This window comes from Carlito syrichta, unplaced genomic scaffold (genome assembly GCF_000164805.1).
Source record: "Carlito syrichta isolate Samal-C Ts95f unplaced genomic scaffold, Tarsius_syrichta-2.0.1 Scaffold287500, whole genome shotgun sequence".
NCBI classification, from domain to species: Eukaryota; Metazoa; Chordata; class Mammalia; order Primates; family Tarsiidae; genus Carlito; species Carlito syrichta.
Window position 1 is genome coordinate 87,978 of NW_007231596.1, and position 9,126 is coordinate 97,103.

Below are 9,126 nucleotides of genomic sequence, written 5' to 3' on the forward strand. Positions count from 1 at the left end.
TTGGGTCCCCCTTGTAGTTTATCTTTAGGACCAGGACAGCCTCAGACATGGTCAAGAGGGGCCTCTATTCTGCATCCCATGCTTTAGAGGGCCCTGCTCTAGCTTTCCCCGACCAGTACCCTACCCCGTAGGCAAGAGTTCAGGGGACCAAGGAGCATGCTAACCCCGACTGCATGCTTCCCTTTTAGACATGACCTGGGATGCCCTGGCCCAAGCCACCCAAACCCACTCATGTACTTAAATGAGTCAATGTGTTTCCTCAAGGAATATTTACATTTTTAGTTTTATAATTCCTGATGGTGGGGTGAAAGATCAAATTCCGTAAAAAAAATTTCCAGCAGGTGAAGCTGGTAATCCAATCTGCTCAGAGTCAAGGATTGCCCTCTTCAATGTAATACAAAACTAGCAGGTAATACACAGGACAGGACTGACATCAGGGACTCCCATAAGGTTTGTCATCTGAAATTGCCTTTTCTATTTCAAAAATCTTAGCTTGACAATACAGTCAATGGTTTTCTCACACTTTTAGTTCACTTAGAACTTTTCTGGGGAACTTGGTAACAGATTCCTGAATTTCACCTAAGATGACCTCAGTCAGAATCAGTGAAAGTCAGGCCAAGAGCCTGCATTTTGACACATCTCCTTGCTGATTCTCACTGAAGTAGATCTTGAGCTGCCCTTTCACGATGATGTAGTAGAAAGTATGAATGATTTAGTGTTAAGCAAATATAGGTTTAAATAATAAGTCCACCTACCTAGTTAGGTGACTTTGAACAATTTTCTTACCTTCTTTATGTCTTAGTCACTTCACCTATCAACATAAAGATCACTAATCACAATTTGAGAAGTTCCAAGGGTCACCAAGATACCCTGTGTCATCCCCACCACAGAGTGCGTGGTCCCTGGCAGACATACTCAGTAAAGTTCTCTTTCCTGCTTCTGGGACAAGAACCGCCTTCTTACATATTAATACATATGGAAAAACCAAGCGCACCAAAATGGTCAGGATGGAGTCTTCTCATTTTGAATGATTAAAGAAAAATAATAATATTTAAAATAAACCAAAAAATCAATATCCTCCTATATCGTGTTTTACCCAAAATAGTTTTTTTCTCTTTGTAAGGAATCTCACACACACACACACACACACACACACACACACACACACACACACACACCACACACACACACACACACAGGCTGGAAGTGCCAAGCTGTATTTGATTAGTTCTGGGCAGAAGTGTGTTAGGGCATCTGAAAACCACAACTGGAGACATCATTTCTGATGAGCCTAGTGCTGTGGGTATTTCCTTTCAACTGAACTTGGGGTAAGTACTTTGATATAATGTACATATGGAAATATTTTACAACATTCTCAAGAAGTGAGATATTTTATTCACTATATACATAAAACATACTCTTCAATGTGTGCAAGTGTGGCTACATTCCTTGTCATTTCTAAGCTAGAATATTTTTATTTAGTTTTGTTTTGTTAAATCGATCTCAGTATGAAAGGACTTGACTGACAGCCATGGACCCTGGAGACAGGGGTTTTTTCTCGGCCGCTGCAGACAGCAGGAGCAGCTGTTGCCTAAACGTACCCCAAATGCTTTACCTCTGGAAAGATCATTTCTGGAGGTGAGAAGGCAATTTGATTTTTTCTTCTCTCTGAAAGGTGTCAGCGGGAATGGTGGGGTATGACTAGCCATGGACACTGGCCCTTGGCTCTGAGGCCACTGCTACATTTCGCATGTGCAATCAAATTACAACCTGGATTCTGGTGAAAATTCTTTTGAAGAGATTAAGTCTGTTGTCTTAAATGCTATTCCTAATCCCGGGGTAAAACATTCCTGGAAAAATAGTCTTCAATTGTACGAATCTATGAATAGTGGTTACTTTGAGAGAGAATGACTAGGCAAGAGGACAGGATGGTAAGGGAAAAGTGGCATGCCCTTTTCATTGTTTTTTTATTTGTACTCTTTGTATTTTATAACTCTCAACATGTAACCTTATTTTTTTAAAAAACAGGAATCACCTGTATGCTTGTGTTATAGGCCATTTTTGTTATTTATTCTTTATAAATATCTGAATTGAAAAATGAAATCCAAAAAGCATACTTTTAAAAGCTTATATAGAAATTATTCATTTTAAAAAATTCAATTGCCAAAACTTGTCACTTTTTTTTTTTTTAACTTTACTAGTCTATATGATATGCAAGGCAACTAGATATAAAACATACTCTGGGTTTGATATTTTATTCATCTGAAAATGATGCTTTCACAAGATTTTTTCTTTCATCATTAAAAGAGTAAATCATTTGCATTTTAAAGATCAGCTTGAATGCCGTGGGAAGCAGGCTTTTCCATTTGTGTAATGTTTAATTACACTTACTTGATCACAGCACTGAGGCGAGTTTCTTTTAAATAAGTTTGCCTTTTCATTATGCTTGCGAATATAGTTTGTATATCTCAAGGTATCAAAAATACATTTTGTCAAGGATAAAATTATGCAGGACTGTGATTCTTATAAAAGAGAACTCTTGCCCCGCTGTGGCCACAGAAAGAATTACATGTGGGCAGCTGACAGAAAAAACATACTGCTTAGTTGAATTGCAACAACTTTATGAGCAGGGTAAAAAATGTGAAGATCTGCAATTATTTTTATTTTTAGAAATTTATTTTTTGAGCCGGTTGAAGTGCAGTGGCATGCTCATGGCTCACCACAGCCTCGATCTCCTGGGCTCAGGTGATCCTTCTACCTCAGCCTCCTGAGTAGCTGGGACCACCATCTCTGGCTAATTTTTTCCTGATATTTTGTAGAGACAAGATTCCACTACATTGCCTAGGCTGTAGGTGTGAGCCACTGCACCCGGCTGCGTTCTCTTACTCTGTTCATACCCAGCTGTGTTGGATACATAAATTATTCACTACTATTATTATTTTTTAATTCCCCCAACTTCTCCCCTCTACAATCTGGCTTCTCCTGCTAACACACTACTGAAATTAATGAGTTCATTCACCAAGCATTTACAGGCATTTATCATGATACCATGTCACGGCGTTGTGCCTAGTAACTTAAGTCATTATAATACTGTATGCTTGATTATATACTCACTGACCAAAGGTCACCAATGACCAGTTGTCAAACCCAATGGCTTCTTTCAGTTTCACGCTATCTTACTTACTGGAAAGTTCTGAGGCTTCTTTGCTATTGCTATCTTGGTTTGTTTCTTTGATCTTGCTGTGTGTATTCTGTGGTAGCCTCCCAATTGTGTGGGCAATTCCCTGGGCATCCAACCTCTACTCTCTTGCCTCTCATTCTTTTAACTTCAATCTGTGAACTTCCTATAATGACATGCTACATTTGGCCTGTGTGTGTGTGTGTGTGTGTGTGTGTGTGTGTGTGCGTGCGTGTGCGCGCGTGCGCGCGCGAGCGCGCATTAAAAAAAAAAAGTTAACAGCTCTTATCTGCTCTGCTAGGAGGTCTGCGATCCTTAAAAAAAAAAAAAGAAAAATCTCTGACCTGCTCATCGCATGTTTTAGGCATATTTTTCTGCTGTGGTAACCTCCACTATGACTTCGTCCACTGTGATGACTCCCTGATCTCACATCTTGGCATCTTTCCCATGCTCCAGTGGCTGTCTTCCCCACTCACTCTACAAGACCCCTCCTGGAGACTTCTAGAATAAGAAGGCCCCTCTGAGGGGCCTTGTGTGGGTTGGTGGTAATGGGCAGGGGTGCACATCTGTCAGTCCCTGGATGCAACAGCTCTAGTGTGACCTCGGCTCTTGCTGTCCACTGAAGCACTGCTTGACCCTCATTTCCATGCTACTCTGGATATAGGAAATGCCTTCTCAGGTTCAGCTCTTGGGCATAGCTGCAGAGTTGCCTGGAGCTGTTATAACATAGTTCATTTTCATCAGAGCTCTTTCTTTCCAGAGCATCCCAACCCCATATTCATTTTTGGTCAAATTCTACTGTTTTGGCTGGGCATCGTGGCTTACACCTATAATCCCAGCACTTTGGGAGGCCGAGGTGAGAGGATTGCCTGAGCCTACCAGTATAGGACCAGCCTGGGCAACTTGGCGAGACCTCATCTGTACAATAAGTTAAAAAAAATTAGCCAGTCATGGTGGCACATGCCTGTAGTTCCAGCTACTTGGAAGGCTTGAGGTGGAAGGATCACCTGAGCCTGGTAGGTTGAAGCAGTAGTAGTTGTGAGTGTGCCACCACTCTAGCCTGGGTGACAGAGTGAGACTCTGACTCAAAAAAATAAAAATAAAATAAAATTCTACTATTTATATCTGCAAGGAAAAAAAACTCTTTTATAGTTTTTTTTATAGTTTTCCTCACCATCACCCTCCTTGCCCTCATCATTCCCACAGTCTATTCCAGGCACTCACTGTCTCTCATGTGGACTTCCATGATAATGTCCTAAAAACCTGTCTGCCTCAAGTCTTTCTGTCACCCCATCTATCTTCCAAACACACAACTGATCACTTTAATTAAAAAAAAAAAAATCCGGCCAGGTATGGTGGCCTCACACCTATAATCCCAGCACTTTGAAAGGCCAAGGTGGGCAGATTTCTTGAGTCCAGGAGTTTGAGAGTAGCCTGGGCAACATAGTGAGATCCTGTCTCTACTCATATAAGGGCATCATTTTTGTTAGAAGATATGAATAAATAAAAATAATAAAATAAAAATAAACTTTTCAATGCTTATTATTACATAATGACATCTAAACACATCATGACATTGAAAGCCCCATCAGGCTTCACATTCCTTTTCAATTCATATCTCCAGTCAGTTTTCTTTTACTCTTTACTTTTCCATCTTCGCAATCACTGTGTCATCATCTTTTTTGGACTTTCCCGCCTCTCTGCCTCTTTTGTTCAGGCTGACCCCTATGTCTGAAAAGACTTTTATTCATTCATTCATTCATTCATTCATTCATTCATTTATTGCTGGTGTCAAATTCCAACTTACTGGAAAGCTTTTTTTCCAGTCATCTAGAAACCCAGTACCTCCATCAATGCACCAGTTCAAATGTGAGCCATTCTGTAAGCCTGCCTTGTCCTACCTGTGAGAATCAATCACTGCTCCCTCAGGCCTCACAAGGCAATTGGCCCAAACCTCCAATAAGCGTGAGCTTCTCACATAGCTCCACCATTGGTTGTGTGTATGTTTCTCCTCAGACTAGAACAACAGTGTTTTCCGGGCAGGAGTCATGCATTGGTTATCTTGATATACTCAGCACTTAGAATAGCTAGTCCTGAGCCAGGTGTGGTGACTCACGCCTGTAATCCCAGCACTTAGGGAGGCCGAGGCAAGAGGATTGCTTGAGACCAGGAGTTCAAGATCAACCTAGGCAACATAGCAAGGCCTCATCTCTACAGAAAATCAGCTGGGTAGTGGTGCATACCTGTAGTACTAGCTACTTGGAAGGCTGAGGGGGAAAGGATTGCCTGAGCCCAGGAGGTTGAGGATGTGGTGATCACTCCAGACTGGGTGACAGAGTAAGGATCTGACTCGATTTAAAAAATAAATAAAAAAGAATAGCTTGCCTCTGCTACATGCTCTATAACTTTTTGATGAATAAATGAAGGAATGAATAGTGAACATTTCCATCACCAGCAGTACTGCCTGCACTCCTTGATCCCCATCTCTGCAAAGGACGGGAGGGAAGTGTGTGAGATTAGGAAAATGCCTTCAAATTACACCCACAATTTCCACACAACAGGTAATAAAATACGGAAAGGAGCTGTGCTGTAGCAAAGAAAGAATTAGTTGCAGATGACAAGAAACCAAATTTCACTTTTTATCCAGCTACTTACCTCTCTGTAGCTAACAGTAAGGACAGCATCTTGCTATTTCAATAGTGACATTTGTTTCGTGTCTTAAAAAGAGCACTCTTGTTGCAATGTGGAGAGAAGCTGAGGCAGGACATGGACCTGAATGAATACATGGTGATAGAGATGGAGAGGAGGGAACAAACTAAGGAGACATCACGGAAGTACAGCTGTTGAAATGACACATTGCGGGCTCAAAAGAGATAGGAGAGTCAAGGGTCTGGTTACTGATTCATTCAGCTTATGTGATGAGTTCTATATCTCTCACAGTGCTGGGAAATCAGTGGTGAAAAATATATTGTCCCTGAACTCAAGATATGGAGTTTCTGATACTGCAGTTGGCTGTCTGATAGTGTCTAATAATAAATATCCAGCCACTCTCACTTGAATGCCAGCAAATATGAGAAGCATTATTATCCATCCCTTACAGAATACAGCCATGAACTTCTGGGTAGAGAGAGAGAGATGTGCTCACATAAGACCAGAAGGAGATATCTGCTGTGTTCTAACCAAGTACTACTATAAATTTTTATTTATTTATTTAAGACAGACTGTAGTGCAAGTGGCATGAACACAGCTCACTACAGTTCAACCTCCTGTGCTCAGGCGATCCTTCCACCTCAGCTGTCCCAGTAGTTAGGACTACAGTCATGCGCCAGGATGCTCTGCTAATTTTTTTTATATTTTGTAAAGAGGCGGTCTGGTTATGTTGCCTAGGCTGGTCTCAAACTCCTGGCCTCAAACAATCCTCCTGCCTCTGCCTCCCAAAATGTTGGGAATACAGTTGGCCAAGGTGCCCGGCTCAATTTGGTATTTCTAATATTTCAGAAATAACTGAAGATCAGTTGGAAATTTATTTCAGTAGTTAAAAAAATACTGTTACTTTAAAAATAATATCTCTTATGGCCCATACTAATTCAGAACTATGCAGTTAGGGGATTCTGGGAAATGTAGTTTCAGCAAAGCTAAATTGACACAATACAAATCCATGACAGTCAACCTGATATCCATATAAACCTTTCCGAACCATATGTAACAATTTTTAAATGAGGGCAATAACAACATTACGCTTTCACCTAACAGTGTAATTATCTCTCATACAGCTGAAACATGCTCTCCTCCAAAAGAGGAAACACTTCTTTTATCCATTTTGGGGTGATAATCATTTCTCTTCTAGATGATTCATAGTCCCTCTTTGATATCTGGTAGCTTAAATGCTTAGAGGTAAGTACTATCAACAAATTGTATATCACGTGTGGCAGGATAATGCGAGACAGAAAAAAACGGTTAATATAGAAAATATATATTCATATCAAAATAAGAAATACTTGTATCTATTGTAATGTTTATTTGTACAGCTGGTCAATGGTCATAGCTGATATTTATAGCAACATTCTTCCACTACCCATTTCATATTCCCTTTGCCTTCAGCAGAAGTCTCAGCTGGTTGTGGTTTCTTGCCTGCTGGAGTGATCTAAACCTTAATTTCTGAAAAGTCTGAGCCACTAACAGTCCTGATTTTACTGGGTTGTTGTAGTTTTCCATTGATTTTTGTCACAGGAGATGAGAACATGAAGACACCTCAAGGGATGATGCATTCCAGGCATACTCCTCTTTATTGCCATTTTGTGATGGCAATCTAATTTCCCCTTGTCAAGATAAATCCCTCTAACCAACAAAATATTCTTTTATTTGCCTTTTTTTTAAATTTCTTTTTTTTTTTTTTTGAGCCAAAATTTCACTCTGTTGCCTAGGCTGGAGTGCAGTGGCATGTTTCCAGTTCACCTGTGCCTCAAACTCTTGAGTGATCTTCCTGCTAGGGCCTCTTAAGTACCCAGAACTACTGGTACACCCTACCACACTCAGCTAATTTATGTTTACTTTCTGTAGGGACAGGTTCTCACTATATTGCCCAGGCTTGTCTTGAACTCCCGGCCTCAAGCAGTCTTCCTGTCTTGGCCTCCCAAAGTGCTGGGATCACTGGTGTGAGCCATTGTGCTGGCTTTATTTGCTCTTTGATTCACTGGCTCCAGACTCCTTGAAGTGGCTAGCTGACAATCTCATCTCCCAAATTAATGGAACCATTAATGTGTTCCTTTGGTGAAAGTATTCTTCCCATGATACTAAAATCTCTAGATCACTAGAGTACAAAGTTGTGGGGAATAGAAACAAAAATTTTACTACCGGATAACTAGACATAATCGTGAGAGAACTCGTTCACTTTTTCTATACATGATTTCTGAACTTGTGAATCCTGACTGTGAGAGAAATATATTGATCACTAATTTACACACATACGCATTTTGGAAGATGTTGCACATAGACTTCTTTGGAAGACTCCTCAAAGGTGTTGACATCATAATTGATGCTGCTTCAAGGTGATGGGACTCATGCTACATGATCATGAGCCAATTGTCACAATTTGTTTGCTGTCAAATGAGTTTCTTGGCCAGAAGCAAAGCTGTGTGGTGTGCCATGATGATGAATATAGCATTCCATAGGCCCAAAGAATAATGATTTTCTTTGGTAGCAGTACTGTAGGCAGGAAAGGAAAATTTGTATCTAGTGTGTCTATTTCAGTAAGAATAAGCATCTACTGGACATGGTCCTATATAATTAACTTGCTACCCGACAGCTGACTTATTCTCCTGTAGGATGATGTCATATTGTGAGTTCATTGTTGGTTTATACTGTTTGCAGTTTGGACGCTCAGCACTGGCTCTGTCCTGATCAACCTTGGTGAGCAAAAGGCTGTGCACAACTTCCATCCCTCCACTTTGTCTGTGGACCAATGGGCAAGGGCAGAAATAAATAGGGAAAGAACTACAGGATGGGACATCTTATCTGCCTGATTGTAAAGTTCTTTCTCTGCATAGGGTGCTCTTTGGTAAGCATTCACAAAGGGTACAATTATCTTTATACTTTGTACCTACACAGAAGGTCTATTCACCTGTCTTTCCTCCAAACCTCCTCAATACTTTTCCAGTTGTGTTACTTCTCATTTTCCAACCAGCTAGCCAGATGATTAGCCACTGCCCGTGAATCACTCTTGCCATCACTCCTTCCAGGTAAAATGAACAACCAGCTACACTGCTACACTTTCCTCATCACGTTCCCTTGGGTCCAGCCTTCCCCACCAAATGAAGCTGTAATACAAAGCCATTTACCTTCAGGTAGTGCCAGCACATTGTGCAGAACTATCTGCAAAACAGGCTTCCATTTTTATTTTTTATTTTATTTATTTTATTATTTTTTTTTGAGTCGGAGTCTCACTCTGT